General features: G+C 43.0%; 1 protein-coding gene across 1 annotated transcript in view; it reads left to right on the forward strand.

The window, feature by feature from the left end:
• The window catches only part of LOC149206272 (Glycosyltransferase family 29 (sialyltransferase) family protein), a 102,719-nt gene that overhangs the window by 65,383 nt on the left and 20,037 nt on the right, over window positions 1-17,299 (forward strand). The window lies entirely within an intron of this gene.

Consider the following 17,299-nt stretch of genomic DNA (forward strand, 5'->3'; position numbering starts at 1 on the left):
GACAGATAAACTTGGTCAAACTGCCCATAAATGATTGGTCAAACAGTCAAACAATGTGGCCCACACGTGTGAGGTCAAACTCAGCCAACCACAGGTCAAACAGATGACAGAGCAGCTCGATCAACACAGTTCAAACAAACCTTAGGAAACTCGGTCAAATCTGGTCAAAACAGATTTCAGAAAGTCTCAGTCAATGCTGGTCAAACTTCAGAAATCTTCCTCTTTATCTCGCACGTGTGAACAAAAGAACAATAGATGTGATGATGATCCGAATTGTCCAAATGTTGGAGGTTGAATTGGTATTTATAGTGTTCAAAAGAGGTGGATTTTGACCAAGGGTCACACCCATTCATATGGTGGGGCCGACATGACCTTTTGCCATTTGGAGCTTACATGAGCTCATAAATAATAATTTTTCTTTTTTCTACCCAAGAGGAGTCTAAGCTAGTATCAAAGGGGAAGATTCAAAGACCTTAAGATGGTGAGTCTCAAGCATTTGCCACTCATACGAAGAATAGTAAAGGAAGAAGAAATTTTGGAAAATTTCATAAAAGGAATACAGGTAGAAGACCTGCTCCTGTTCAGAATAAGAAGAAGAAGGATATGTCAAAGATTCAATGTTTCGGTTGTCACAAGTTTGGTCACTATAAAAACAAGTGTCCTGAAGGGAAGAATGATAGGAAGAGGAAGTGCCATGCTTCAACGACAGACATTGATGATGATGAACATCCACATAAAAAGAGATCCAAGAGTGACTGTACTGATGATACAAATTACTTTTTCTTTTTTGCTCTTATAGGCACCGTTGCAAATCAAAGTGACATTTTGTTAGTGGACAGTGGTGCCTCTAGACATATGACAGGTGACCGTGACAGTCTCACAAAATTGGTAGAGAGGAAGTCAACACAGAAAGTGGAACTTGGTGACAATACCAAGTATGCAGTCAAAGGTGTTGGGTCAACATCTTTCCATTTGGAGTCAAGAGAAAATATTCATATGAATGATGTGTTCTATGTAACAAGTTTGAAAAAGAACATGATCTTTACTTCATCCTTGGAAGACAAAGGGTATAGAGTTGCATTTGTTGATGGACAAGTTCTTGTATGGAATAAAGGCTCAAGCATATATTCTGCAAAGGTGATTGGTGTTTGAGAGGGAGGCTTGTATAGACTCTTGGGACAATCAGCTCAAGCATTGGTACACAATAACACCAATCTATGTGAGTTATGAGCCATGGCATGGAAGATTTGCTCACATACACTATGGCTTTTCCAACATTGAGGAAGATGGTTATAGGTCTTCCAGAGCTCCAGGTAGAGCATGAAGGAGTTTGCAAGGGTTGTGCACTTGGCAAGAATGTCAAGGGATCTTTTTTGAGCAATGACAGTAGGTCCAAGGGGATCTTGGATCTAATACATTCAGATGTATGCAGATCAATGACAATATCATCTTTGGGTGGTTTCTTGTACTATGTGACATTCATTGATGATTTCTCCCAAAAAACATGGATCTACTTCATGAAGACCAAGGATGAGGTCTTTAGCAGGTTTCAAGAGTTCAAGGCTCAGGTAGAGAACTTGATAGGGAAGAAGATCAAGGTTTTGAGGTCAGATAATGGAGGAGAGTATATTTCCAAGGACCTCATTGCCTTCTGCAAGGAAGTAGGGATTAAGAGGGAGTTGATAGTTCCTTACAACCCTTAGCAGAATGGGGTTGCTGAAAGGAAGAACAGGTCCATTATGGAGGTTACTAAGGCTATGATTCATGATCAATATTTACCCAAGTTCTTATGGGGAGAGGCATCCAAAATGATAGTTTATGTTCAAAATAGAAGCCCTCACCAAATCTTGGGGAATAAGACTCCTAAAGAGGCTTTCACAGGTGAGAAACTAGAGGTTGGGCAGTTGAGGATCTTTGGTTGTCCAGTCTACATTCATGTACCTGAGGAAAAGAGGACGAAGATAAAGTATTCTGGGAAGAGTCACATCATTGATTTTGAGCCATCCAACTATGAGGCAGTAAGCCAACAACTTTGAAAGGATGCTATGATGGAGGAATATCAATCCATCATGAAGAATGAATGTATGGGAAATTCTTCCGAGACTTGAGGGGAAGTCAGTTGTGACTTCCAAGTGGATCTGCAAGATCAAGCATGTGATAAATGATAACATAGAGAAGTACAAAGTGAGATTCGTGGCATGAGGGTTCTCCCAGAAAGAGGGAGATGACTATGAAGAGACATTTTCTCTAGTCGCCAGGTACACATCTATTAGAACTATCATTTCTATTGCTTCTATTATGGGTTGGAAATTGCATAAGATGGATGTAAAAACCACTTTCCTCAATGGAGTGATCGAGGAAGAAGTGTACATAGAGAAACCTCAGGGCTTTGAGGTACATGAGGAGTCTCATGTTTGCAAACTGAAGAAGGCTTTGTACGGACTCAAGTAGGCACCTCGAGCTTTGTATTCTCGGATTGATGGATACCTGATGAGTCTTGGTTTCACCAAGAGTGATGTCAATCCCAATCTTTACTACAAGGTTGTTAAAGGTGAGCCTATGATCTTCTTGTTATATGTTGATGACTTGTTTTGATAGGAGCAAAAAATCTCATTGATCAGTGTAAGAGGGAGTTGACCTTTGAGTTCGAGATGAAGGATGTAGGTTTGATGCATTACTACTTGGGATTAGAAGTGTGGCAGAAGCCAGGTGAGATCTTCCTTGGTCAAGGGAAGTATTTTATTACGATCCTTTAGAGATTTGGGATGATGGACTGCAAGTCCATGGCCACTCCCATGGTGACCAATCTGAAAAAGCTAAGAGACTCAACTCAGATTTGGTGGATCCCTCTATGTATTGACAATTTATCGGATCCTTGATGTATTTGGTTAATACCAAACCTGATATTTGCTTTGCAGTGAACACTGAGCCAGTTCATGGTGGAACCGAGGCATGTGCATTAGATTACGGCAAAGCATGTGTTGAGATATTTGCGTGGTACAATCAACTATGGTTTGAAATATGTTTGAAATGGTGAAGTACAACTGCAAGGAAACATATAGTTCGATTGGCCAAGAAGTGTCGAAGATAGGAAGAGCACATCAGGATGTTGCTTCAGTTTGGGTTTTGCTATGATATCTTGGATGAGTAGGAGGCAAAAGTCTGACACACTCAACACTATAGAGGTTGAGTATATTGTAGCTAGTTTGGTGAGTTGTGAAGCAGTGTGGCTTCAGAAGCTTCTCGCAGGATTGGTTGATCAGGTGCTAGAGACAACCATGATACATTGTGACAATCAAAGCTATGTGAAACTTTCAGAAAATCTAGTTTTCCATGACAGGTCGAAGCACATTGAGATCAAATACCACTACATCCAAGACATGGTATCGAAGGGAGCAATGAGGCTCCAATATATCTCTACAGACGAGCAGGTTGTTGACATTCTCACAAAGTCTTTGTCTCGGATGAAGTTTGTATACTTCAGGGACAAGCTTGGAGTGGTTTAGAATGCCTCCCTCATTGAGAGTAAGTGTTGATGTTGTATCATCAAGGCAAAGATTCTCCCTAGGTTAGGGGTATTGACTAGGTGCCATGAAATGTGGCTAGGGAGAATGACCCAGATAACATCAGGGCCAGGAGTGCTCCCCTGGACAGAAGGTTCTGTCCATATTGCCAAGGGTTACTTGGCTAGTGGGTAGAGTATTTTTACCATTCAAGTGCCATGTGACGACTAGGGGAATGGTAAATGGGCCTTGCATTTCTTTTAATTTTATGTATGTTCTATGCTTAGAGAAATTTATTTCAATTTTCACAGTTAGCTCAATATCTTTTCCAGGTTAGCAATCACATCAACATAATAGTAAATTGTAGATAGAACATAAACATAAATCGCAGAAGACAAGCCAAGACAAGAGGACGCAAGATGTGGCGCTAGCCAGGGACAAACCCCAATGTGGGGAAACCTTTGATCAATTCTTCTTATATGTTCTTCAATAGTTCAGCAGAGAGAGAGAGATAGTACATATACAACAAAATTCAACACTTTGACTTATCTAAATAAGAGCATAGATCATCTCTAAGAAGATGATACATGAGGTAGCTGAACTTAGTTGAAGACATGCTGCTTCAACTGATTCTTCAAGGTGACTCCATCACCATGTTGCACCTATCATTATTTTGCACCTCACTGTGCTGCACCATGCTGCACCCATCATCACTATGCTGCATCTCATCATGCTTCACTAATCATGACTGTACCCATCACTGTACTGCTGCACTATGCTGAGCTCTTCATTGCACTATGCTGCACCCAAATGCATGCTGCAATACCTCATCATCCTGTTGTTGTATGCATTCTCGCTGCTGCTATATGTCCATCATTACCATGTTGTCCCATTGCTGCTCCAATGTCCAGCAACACTGATCTACACCATGCTGCACCATCATATGCTGCACTGTACATCATGCTATGCATTGCTGCTCCTATGTGCACTATGCTGCACTGTACAACATGTACTCATAGCTGCTCCTATGTGCACTATACATCCTGCTATGCTGCTCCAAGTCTGTATAGGATTAGGGCTGACTGCATCAAAACTTTGACCCAACACGCTGCTGCAATACTGCTGTACTGCTGTTCCTGGTTAGGGCATGTGCACGCTGCAACAATCCTTATCAACCCACACAAACAGCCTCCAAATAACTGCGGCCTAGTCAAGGTAAAGTGTTGCCTCCATATGTTGCTGTTCTGGGCATATGGCAGCCTCTCAAGCCTACACACAACCCTGTTTTGGAGTGGCTAGGCCTGCAGCCTACCACAGATCTTTGCGGCACCCTAACAACCCTCCAAAACAGTCATACCTTACCTCTTTCTGCCCTCACAGACCTGTGTGCTCCCTTCTTCAAACTCGGCTTGGCTGTAGCATAGAACAACCCTCCACGCAGTCACCAAGAGGCTCCAACAACCCTAAGACACCCACGTTGTCCCTACCTTCTTTGCTGGTTAGGGCATCCTTTAGACAACGAGTTAGGGAGCCTCTTTACTGTGGTTAGGGTATCTCTTTTCCAGCGTCTAAGGGCTGTCTCAAACAATGTATAGATTAGGGCATCTAGGGTATGATAAGACTACGTTTAGGGACAGCTGTTAGGCCTCCTTCACCGTGCTAGATCTCCCTTTGAACTGCGGCCAAACCTTCACAAGACCTGCGGCTAGGGCATCCTTCTTTTACTGCGAATAGGGTCTCCTTCTAGACCTGTGTTTAGGGCTTCCTCCTCTTAGAATTCTCTTCCACTAAAACCCAAAACAAGTGGAGAGAAATCAAGAGTGAAGTGTGTGCACAAATGACTATCAAGTCACCTCCTTTTATACTAAAATGTTGAGCACACATGGGGGTTATTTGGTTGCTGGCTAACCTTGACGAATTGTCCCATAACACAAATAAATTCATATCTCCATGAATACTTATCAGAATCGGATGATCTTTAGATCAATCCTACACCTCTCGATGAGAGGGATCCAAGAAAAATATCAACTGCCATAAATAAGATGACCCACATGGAGTTTGGCCCTAGTTGCCAATTTTAACACTCCCTCTCAACTAGGGAGAACTCCATCTGCTGATCCATTTGCCAGACTGTACTATCTCTGTCATCAGTGCCCTGCACTACTTTGCTCTGCTGAACCATGAAGAAGAAGTATTGATCAAGAATGTTTCATACCATTCTCTACTGACCCGAAGTCAGTCCCATATGAAGAGATTGTGTCATGCCACTCTTACTGATCGCAGATCAGTTCTAAAAGAGAGTGAGTTATATCACTCTTACTGACCTGAAGTCAATTTCATTGATCCCAGATCAATACCACAAGAGAGTGTCTCAAACAACTCATATTGATCCCAAATCAGTTTCATTGATCCCAGATCAATATCAAAAGAGAGCGTCTCAAACCACTCATACTGATCCCAGATCAGTTTCATTGATCCCAGATCAGTTTCATTGATCCCAGATCAATATCAAAAGAGAGTGTCTCAAACCGCTCATACTGATCCTAGATCAGTGTCATTGATCCCAAATCAATATCAAAAGAGAGTGTCTCAAACCACTCATACTGATCCCAGAGCAGTTTCAAGAGAGAGTGAGCTATATCACTCTTACTAACTCGAATTCAGTTCCAATTGATCCCAGATCAATGTCGGTCATCCTAGCATAGGGAGTATGGTAGATACACGAAGCGTCCATCGGTCCTACTATGGTCCCTAACCCCATTTCCCTACTCATTGGCCAAACGAGAGGTACTTCCCATGAGTCCCAAACTGCATGGGTAGGATGCCTCGACAGGAGAACCACTCATCCTATCCATAAGTCGCCACGGGGTATCACAGGGGAAGGTTGAACCATTCACCCTGTACACAACGCACCATTAGGGGAGGGTGAGTCGCCCTATGGTTGCTTGTTGCTCCAAGAAGTACCCCAAGCCCCTCGGAGCTCCCAGAGCTCAATGAATGCATCATACAGGACCCTCATAAGAGGGTCTCTCAACGACTCCAAGTCGTTTTGGAAAGTCACAAATTTGACCTTTCCCTGGGGCTTCAACAGAATGTTTGTGACTTGCACATTAGTCCCAATGCGATGGAGCCTTCTTGCTCATCGATGTACCATATCCCAGATAAAGTGGTACCTGATGTCTATATGCTTGGAGTGATCATAACACACGAGATTCCTCAATAATCGAATCCCCCTCTAGTTGTCACAGAAGATCACGGTGGTATCCATCATGTGTCAAACAACTCACTGAAGAGCTTTCACAACCAGGCAGCTTCACATGAGGTCATACTCGTAGCTATGTATTCGGTCTCAGTGGTGCTTATAGCAACCGACTTTTGCTTCCTGCTCATCCAGGATATCGAAGCAGAACCCAAAGAGAACTAGCACTCAGAAGTGCTCTTGCGATCCTTCACATTGCCTGCCTAGTCAGCATTCGAATAATCATGCAGCTTCATATTTCTGGCAGTGTATCTCAATCTATGAGAGATTTCACCCTGAAGATATCTCAGGAGATTCTTGGCACCAATCTAGTGAGGCTCAACCATTTGTGAGCTCAACGTGCGAACTGCAAAACATATATCCGGACGGGAGTTCTCCAAGAACATCAATGCTAGAATGAGTTTATGAAACTCAAAGGCATTTCCCAAATCAGGTCCGGTATCCCTACCACATAACTTCTGAAAGTTAAGATCCATTGAGGTAGTCACGGGCTTGCAGTTCACCATTCCAACTCCGGAATCCAACTCCCTCTTACTTTTGCAAATGAGAGGGTCAGAAAGAGGTCATCCTCAGAAGGTGCCAGTATGAGAGGTCTGTCATCCACAACCTTCAAGCAATGGTTTGGATCGGCTTCACTCCTAGTGAATCTTAGCTCCATCATACAACTATCAATCCTCTCATATTAAGCCCGGGGTGTTTTGCTTCAAGCCATAAAGGGCTTTCTTCCACCTGCATACATGAGATTCCCGATCATGAATCTCAAACCCCTCAGGTTGTTCCAATCCTGTGGACCTGCTACATGAGGGGAATGGTCCCCTTGTAAGATTTTCCTTCGGTACATCTTAGACATGTACCTTCATGCTTTTCTTGAATTCAAGCATCCCTGTCACCATATGACTCACATCAGGTAGGGCCTCATAATAAGCAGACCTCCGGTGCTATGCATCAATTGACATGGTCCCTAATGGACTTCCTGCAACTTGATACAAACTGCCAATCCTAAACTCAAGGATGAAAGCATCTTTGAAGATTATATTTTCAAACACGTACCTTTCCATCAATGAATGCCACCTTGAAACCTTTGACTTCCATTGCCGAAATGGACACCAGGTTCTTCTTGTGATCAGGTACATAAAAGAGATTTTTTTTGTAAGTGGATCGAGTTACCCTCATTCAATTGAGGGGTAACATTCCCTACACCCTCTCCGGGATAGGTGGCATTGACTCCAAGTATAATCCCATGATTGTTTCCATCTCTACCAAATTAGAGAGAGCACCCTTCTATCCGATGAAGTGCCTTGATGCACTACAATCAATAAGCCAGATTCCCAAAGAGTCTGGAGGAGAGGGCCAATATAAGATAATGCTTCTTTATCTTATCAGAAACAACATTTGATTCTTCATACCTGGGGTTCCTTGCTTTCTTTGAAGAGTCGGCTATTTCCTTGATGACCTGCATTACCTGTCATTCCTCTGATCATTGAAGATGTCCCTGGAATGATTGTTATCATCATCAAGTGATGTGTCCCTACCATTCAGACACTCCTTCGCATAATGGCTGAACTTATTACAAACAAGGCATCTGCCTTTCCTTCCATCCTTAGATCCGGACTTCCCATTGAAGTGATCTTTAGGTAGGCCATCAGAAGCTTCCACTGCGCCATTTTGATAATATTCTCTGCTTTGACTTCACCCTTGGTGAATTTGAAGAGGGATGAGGAATCCATTGAGCCTTTTGTCCTTTCCCAACTGTCTTCGGTGATTGCTCTTTCACTCTTGCTTGGGCTTTGTCTTCACCTCACCTTTGATACCATGTTAATTTTAGGTATGTTCTATGCTTAGAGCAATTTATTTCAATTTTCACAGTTAGCTCAATATCTTTTCCAGGTTAGCAATCACATCAGCATAATAGTAAATTGTAGATAGAACATAAACATAAATCGCAGAAGACAAACCAAGACAAGAGGACACAAGATGTGGTGCTAGCCAGGGACAAACCCCAATACAAACCCCAATGTGGGGAAACCCTTGATCAATTCTTCTTATATGTTCTTCAATAGTTCAGCATAGAGAGAGAGAGAGAGAGTAGTACATATACAACAGAAGTCAACACTTTGACTTATCTAAATAAGAGCATAGATCATCTCTAAGAAGATGATACATGAGGTAGCTGAACTTAGTTGAAGACATACTGCTTCAACTGATTCTCCAAGGTGACTCCATCACCATTTTTCACCTATCATTGTGCTGCACCTCATCATCATGTTGCACCTCACTGTGCTGCACTAATCATCACTACGCTGCGTCTCATCATGCTTCACTAATCATAACTGTACCCATCATTGTACTGCTGCACTATGCTGAGCTCTTCATTGCACTATGCTGCACCCAAATGCATGCTGCAATACCTCATCATCTTGCTGCTGCAATACCTCATCATCCTGCTGTTGTATGCATTCTCGCTGCTGCTATATGTCTGTCATTACCATGCTGTCCCATTGCTGCTCCAATGTCCAACAACACTGATCTACACCATGCTGCACCATCATATGCTACACTGTACATCATACTATGCATTGTTGCTCCTATGTGCACTATGCTGCACTGTACAACATGTACTCATAGTTGCTCCTATGTGCATTATACATCTTGCTATGCTGCTCCAAGTGTGTATAGGATTAGGGCTGACTGCATCAAAACTTTGACCCAACACGCTGCTGCAATACTGCTGTACTCCTGTTCCTGGTTAGGGCATGTGCATGCTACAACAATCCTTATCAACCCACACAAACAACCTCCAAATAACTGCGGCCTAGTCAAGGTAAAGTGCTGCCTCCATATGCTGCTTTTCTGGGCATATGGCAGCCTCTCAAGCCTACACACAACCCTGTTTTGGAGTGGCTAGGCCTGCGGCCTACCACAGATCTCTGCGGCATCCTAACAACTCTCCAAAACAATCATACCTTACCTCTTTCTGCCCTCACAGACTTGCATGCTCCCTTCTTCAAACTCGACGTGGTTGTAGCATAGAACAACCCTCCACACAGTCACCAAGAGGCTCCAACAACCTTAAGACACCCACGTTGTCCCTACCTTCTTTGCTGGTTACGACATCCTTTAGACAATGAGTTAGGGAGCCTCTTTACTGCGGTTAGGGTATCTCTTTTCCAATGTCTAAGGGCTGTCTCAAACAGCGTATAGATTAGGGCATCTAGGGTATGATAAGACTGCGTTTAGGGACAACTGTTAGGCCTCCTTCACCATGCTAGATCTCCCTTTGAACTGTGGCCAAACCTTCACAAGACCTGCGGCTAGGGCATCCTTCTTTTACTGCGAATAGGGTCTCCTTCTAGACCTGCGTTTAGGGCTTCCTCCTCTTAGACTTCTCTTCCACTAAAACCCAAAACAAGTGGAGAGAAATCAAGAGTGAAGTGTGTGCACAAATGACTATCAAGTCACCTCATTTTATACTAAAACGTTGAGCACACATGGGGGTTATTTGGTTGCTAGCCGACCTTGACGAATTGTCCAGTGTTCCACGAGGACGCGTTCCCCCAGGGTTGGGTGCGCGCACCCCTCGCACCCCATGCACCCGAGACGGGGGGACGTCTAGGGAAACGTTTCCCTACGTCCCCCTTTTGGGGAGACGCGGGGAGACGCAGGGGGGATGTTTCCCTAGTGTGGGGGACGCGACTCCCCAAAAGGGGGACGTCTGGGCGTCCCCCCTCAATATGGGCTATGCGCCCCCCCTCAATATGGGCTTTGCGTCCCCCATTAAATTTGCTTGTAAACATTGATTTATGACAGGGAAAACCTAGTATTTGACCATATTTCCCTACTAATGCTATGCAATTCATGGTAATGTAAAATTCTTAAAGTAAAAGTGACATTCTCCTTTATCTTTCATTTTCATCCTTTTACTTAAATTTTTAACATTACTATGAAATGACTCAGGATGTTTGAGAGTGGTTTCGACCTCATTGGATTTCATATGGAGAAAGTAGAATTTTAGATCTCACTCAAAATCCAGCAAACTGAATAGTTTTTCAAGAATTCAGGATTCGATGGATTGCAATGTTTCCATTGCATTTTGTCATGTACAAGGGTATGGAATTTGTATTTAATCAAGAGCACCAAGCCCTCTTTGTACTTTAGAGTGACTTTTAGACCCATCACTCCGTTGTTTTTGAGTTTTAGTTTTACCAATTTACTATTCCAGTATTCAGATTTCAGTATCTATTATAATCTATTTTGCTTAGTACTAATTAGATTCTAGAATGATGAATGATGAATTCTAATTTTAAATCAATTTAAAATCTAGAATTATGAATGATGAATTTAATTTTTAAATCAATGTAGATTCTAGAATGGTGAATAATGAATAATGAATATGGATTGGAGTATTTCATTATTGAATCTCGTGGTCTATGGATGAATCATGTATGTATTAGTAAGGATGATGAATATGGATCAATGTATTTCATTATTTAATTCAATTATGTATGTATCATTGTATTTATGCTTTCATTATTGAATATGAATTTGAAATATATATATATATATATATATTAAAAAGGAAAAAAAATATATACCCCGACGTCCCCCCGTCCTCCCTAAATTTCCCTAAAATTTGAGGGTACTCCCACCCGTCCCCCTTGTGTGTCTCCCCGCACCCGCGTCTCCCCGTCCTGGAGTCTTGGTGGAACATTGGAATTGTCCCATAACACAAATAAATTCATATCTCCATGAATACTTATCGGAATCGGATGATCTTTAGATCAATCCTACACCTCTCGATGAGAGGGATCCGAGAAAAATATCAGCTGCCATAAATAAGATGCCCACATGGAGTTTGGCCCTAGTTGTCAATTTTAACAGTTTCACCATTGTTCAGGGAGAATTGACTTGGTTCCAAGTGACGACTTGGTTAGTTGGTGACCCAAGACTAGTTTTGTTTTTACCTCGGTCAAGGGTTACCTGACCATATCGCCAAAGGGTATTTGGCTAGTGGTTGACTAGATTCTTTACATGGTGCTGATGAAGGTTGCTTTCCGCATGGTTCTAGGATAGAACATGAAGTGGATGGATACATTAACATAGCAGGCTAATTCAGTCTTTTCTTGGGATGGATAAATTTCAAGTGAAGTGGACATATGAGGAAGTCAAGGCGAATACCTCCCTAGCTAAGAGGGAGTGTTGATTTTTGGGTAGCTGCAGGAGGTATTTGTTAAGATTAGGTATGTTCTATGCTAGAGCAATTTATTTAAATTTTCACAGTTAGCAATCACATCAACATTATGATAAACTGCAGATAGAACATAAATATAAAATGCAGAAGGCAAGCCAAGACAAGAGGACACAAGATATGGCGCGAGCCAGGGACAAACCCCACAATGTGTGGGGAAACCCTTTGATCAAATCTTCTTTTATCTTCAAAGTTCAGCAGAGAAAGAGAGAGAGAGAGTACATTTACAACAGAAGTCAACACTTTGACTTATCTCGATCTAGCATAGATCATCTCGTATAACGATGAGATCAGTTGAAGACATTCTGCTTCAACTGATTCTCCAAGGTGATAGCTTCACCTATCGTAGTGCTGCATCTTGGTCCACCTGCTGCACCAATGCATATTGCACCATGCTGCTCTAATCATGATTATCATGCTGCCCTTCATGTCCATGATCTCATTGATCATGCTGCTCATAATTGCTATGCTGCCCATACATCATGCTGCCCATGATCTCTTTTATCATGATGCTGCCTGTTGCATCATTCATCATAGTTGCACCATTGCTGCACCTTTACTGAGATCATGCTTGCAGTACCTTTTGAAGTTGTTACAGTAGCATCTTTCCTATGATGGGATCTATTGAGATCTTCACTATGCTCTTCATTTAGGGCTACATTATTATAATGACAGTTTCATATAAATACTATATATAAACTGTAGTGATAATTGTGAGATGACAACGATTGAGAAGCTCATCCTTAAATTAATGCCGATACATTACTGATGAGCTAGCAGGAGCACATATCAACTCTCTGCCCTGCGTATAAAAGATGAGAGCATTACGTTGATTGTATAAACTGTGGCTACATTTGACTGCGAGTTAGGGTTTAGCGTATGAGTGCTGCGTTCATCCCTTGACTGTGTTGCGTGATGAGGCTTCTGGACAACGAATGATGCTACGTTCCATTGACATCGTTCATCTCTTGACTGCGTTGCATGATGAGGCTTCTGGAGAACATATGATGCTGCGTTCCCTTGACAACGTTCAGATTCCATGACTGTCCTTGCTGAATAAATTCTATAACTACGTATTGTTTCCATTGTTGCGTATATGGCATCACGTTGTCATGAACTGCGTGTAATTTCACTTCCTTCATGACTGCGTATATCCATATTCCTTCATTCCCATATTGCGTGTTTCTGGATAGCGTATATATATATGTGTGTCCACGCATCTTTGCCTGCGTCCTAAATAGCGTGTAGATATTGCGTTGAAGGTGTATTGACTGCGTTGAATCCGATCATGAACAACGTGTAGATTACCATGCGTTGAAGGAGTATTGACTGCGTTGAATCCGATCATGTACAGCGTGTAGATTACCATGCGTTGAAGGAGTATTGACTGCGTTGAATCCGATCATGTACAGCGTGTAGATTACCATGCATTGAAGGAGTATTGACTGCGTTCCTTTTATTTTATTACGCTGGCTTCATAGCTGCGTATAGATCTATATTATATGACTCTTATCCTTTGTTTCATTGCGCTGGCTTCATAGCTGCGTATAGATCCACATTAGCTGCGATGTATGTCTGCGTGTAGAGTATAGGGCATGTTGTGCATGTAACAGGTTTGCTGCGTATATAGTTAGGGCATCATCCACGTATAAGCATGATACTCTTGGTGTCTCCCTCCTCCAAAAACCCAAGACGTGGAGAGGAGGAGATCACTCAAGAATACATGTTCAAATGACATCAAATCCTCATATATTTATACTAAAACGAGGATGATGAATAGACACGTCGGCTGGGCTTCTAGAGCCTACATAAGAGCTGGTCGGCTTGACTATAATTACATAAACAAAATAAATTCATATCTCCATAAATACTTATCAGAATCGAATGATCTTTGGATCAATCCTACACCTCTCGACGAGAGGGATCCAATAAAAATATCAGCTGCCATAAATAAGCCGACCCACATGGAGTTTGGCCCTAGTTGCCAATTTAACACTCCCTCTCAACTAGGGAGAACTCCATCCGCTGATCCATATGTACGACTGTACTATCTCTGCCATTAGTGCCTTGCACTACTCTGCCTAGCTCTGCTGGCTCTACTCAGCTCTGCTGGCTTTGCTCTGCTCTGCTCAGCTCTGCTGGCTCGGCTCTACTCTGCTCAGCGCTGCTGGCTCTGCTAGCTCTGCTCTACTGGCTCTGCTCTGCTCAGCTCAGCTCTGCTAGCTTTGCTCTGCTGGCTCTGCTTTGCTCTGCTGAACTATGAAGAAGAAGAATTGATCGAGAATGAGTCATATCATTCTCCACTGACCTAAAGTCAGTCTCAGAGTGCATACCACTAGTCCCAGACCAGTCTCAACTGACCCGAAGTCAGCTTCATAGTAAGTACCACTCCTACCACTGGTCCCAGACCAGTATCGCAGTCTCAGAGAGTGTACCACTGGTCCCAGGTCAGTCTCAACCGACCCGAAGTCAGCGTCATAGTATGTACCACTCTCATTGGTCCCAGGCCAGTACTGCACTGACATGAAGTCAGTCTCGGAGTATGTACCACTGGTCCCAGACCAGTCTCAGCCGACCCGAAGTCAGCGTCATAGCATGTACAACTCCTACCACTGGTCCCAGACCAGTATCATTGATCCCAGATCAATGGAGGACATCCTAGCGTAGGGAGTACGGTAGATACAACGATGCGTCCATCGGTACTACCATGGTCCCTAACTTCATTTCCCTGCTCATTGAGCAGATGAGAGGTACTTCCCATGAGTCCCAGACTGCATGGGTAGGATGCCTCGACAGGAGAACTTAATCAATCCTGTCCTCACAGGAGAACACATCAATCCTGCTACAATCGCCATGGAGAACACATCAATCCAGGCTGCCATGGAGAGCACATCAATCCAGGCCTCACAGGAGAACACATCAATCCTGCTACAATCGCCATGGAGAACACATCAATCTAGGCCTCACAGGAGAACACATCAATCTTGCTACAATCGCCATGGAGAACACATCAATCCAGGCCTCACAGGAGAACTAATCATCCTGCTACACAAGAGAGCGAATCATCTTGTCCCACAAGAGAGCGAATCATCTTGTCCCACAAGAGAGTGAATCATCTTGTTTCAGTGCGCACCACCAGGGGAGGGTGAGTCACCCTGTGGTCGTATGTTGCTCCAATAGAACTGCAAGCCCCCAAAGCTCCTAGAGCTCAATGTATGCAGCATGCAGGACCCTTTTACAAAGGTCTCTCGACGACTCCAAGTCGTTCGGGAAAATCACAAATTTGATCTTTCCTCAGGGCTCTGTCCTGTACATCATCTCAGAGTGATGGAGCCTCCTTGATCATCGACTTACCATATCCCAGATAAGGCAGTAATTGATGTCTATCTGCTGGAGCAATTGTCAAATACGGGATTCCTCAATAATCGAATCCCATCTCTGGTTGTCACAGAGATTCACAGTGGTATTCATCATGTGTACAAACAGCTCACTGAAGAGCTTCAGCAACCAGACTGCCTCACAAAAGGCCATACTATCAGCAATGTATTCTGCCTTGGTGGTGCTCAGAGTCACCGACTTCTGCTTCCTGCTTATCCAGGATATCAAGGCAGATTCCAAACAGCACTGAGAAGTGCTCTAGTGATCCTCCATACTTCCTGCCCACTCATCATTCGAATAATCATGTGGTTTCATATTTCCGGCAGTGTATCTCAATTCATGAGAGATTGTGCCTTGAAGATATCTTAGAAGATTCTTGGCACCAATCTAGTGAGGCTCAACCAAATATGAGCTCACCATGTTAACTGCAATACAGATGTCCAGACGGAGGTTCTCCAAGAACATCAACGCGAATGAGTTTATGAAACTCACAGGCATTTCCCAAATCTGGTCCGACATCATTACCATATAACTTTTGAAAGTTAAGATCCTCGAGGCAGTCACAAGCTTGCAGCTTATCTTCTCACATTCAGAATCCAACTCCCTCTGTCTCCTATAAATGAGAGGGTCTACACTTGTCAGACATAGGTGCTGGTACGAGAGGTTTATCATCCACAACCTTCGAGTAATGGTTTGGATCGGTTTCACTCCTAGTGAATCTCAGCTGCATTAGACAGCTGTCAATCAACTCATACTATGCCCGAGGTGTTTTACTTCAAGTCATAGAGGGCTTTCTTCCACCTGTATACATGAGATTCCCGATCATGAGTCTCAAAAGCCTGTGGACCTGCTGCATGAGAGGAATGATCCCCTTATAATGTTTTCCTTCGATACATTTCAAACATGTACCTTCATGCTTCCTTTTGAATTCAGGCATCCTAGTCAGCATTTGAATCACAGACCTCCGGTGCTGAGTCAATGGACATGGTCCCCAGTGGACTTCCTGCAACTTGATACAACCCTGAACTCAAAACATCTTTGAAAGATCTATTTTCAAACACGTACCTTTCCATCGATAAGTGCCACCCTGTAACCTTTGACTTCCATTTCCGAGATGGACATCAGGTTTGATCAGGTACATAAAAGAGAATTTGGGGGTTCCTTGCTTTCGTGGAAGAGTCGACCATTTCCTTAATGACCTGCATTACCAGTCATTCTTTTGATCATGGAAGATGTCCTAGGAATGATTGTTATCTTCATCAAGAGATGTGCCTCTGCCATTCGGACATTCCTTTGCATAACGGCCGAACTTATTTCAGCAAGGCATCCGCCTTTCCATCCACCCTTAGATCTGAACTTCCCAATGAAGTGATCTTAAGATGGACCATTAGAATCTTTCACCGTGCCATTCTGATAACATTCTCTGCTTTGACTTCACCCTAGGTGAATTATGAGGAACCCATTGATCCTTATGTCTTATCCCAACTGTCTTCGGTGATTGCTCTTTCGCTCTTGCTTGGGCATTGTCTTCACCTCAGCTCTGATACCATGTTAAGATTAGGTATGTTCTATGCTAGAGCAATTTATTTAAATTTTCACAGTTAGCAATCACATCAGCATTATGATAAACTGCAGATAGAACATAAAATATAAAATGCAGAAGGCAAGCCAAGACAAGAGGACACAAGATATGGCGCGAGCCAGGGACAAACCCCACAATGTGTGGGGAAACCCTTTGATCAAATCTTCTTTTATCTTCAAAGTTCAGCAGAGAGAGAGAGAGAGAGAGAGAGTACATTTACAACAGAAGTCAACACTTTGACTTATCTCGATCTAGCATAGATCATTTCGTATAACGATGAGATCAGTTGAAGACATTCTGCTTCAACTGATTCTCCAAGGTGATGGCTTCAC

This window comes from Pinus tabuliformis, chromosome 1_2 (genome assembly GCF_031772625.1).
Source record: "Pinus tabuliformis cultivar Carrire ecotype Pingquan chromosome 1_2, CPIR1, whole genome shotgun sequence".
NCBI classification, from domain to species: Eukaryota; Viridiplantae; Streptophyta; class Pinopsida; order Pinales; family Pinaceae; genus Pinus; species Pinus tabuliformis.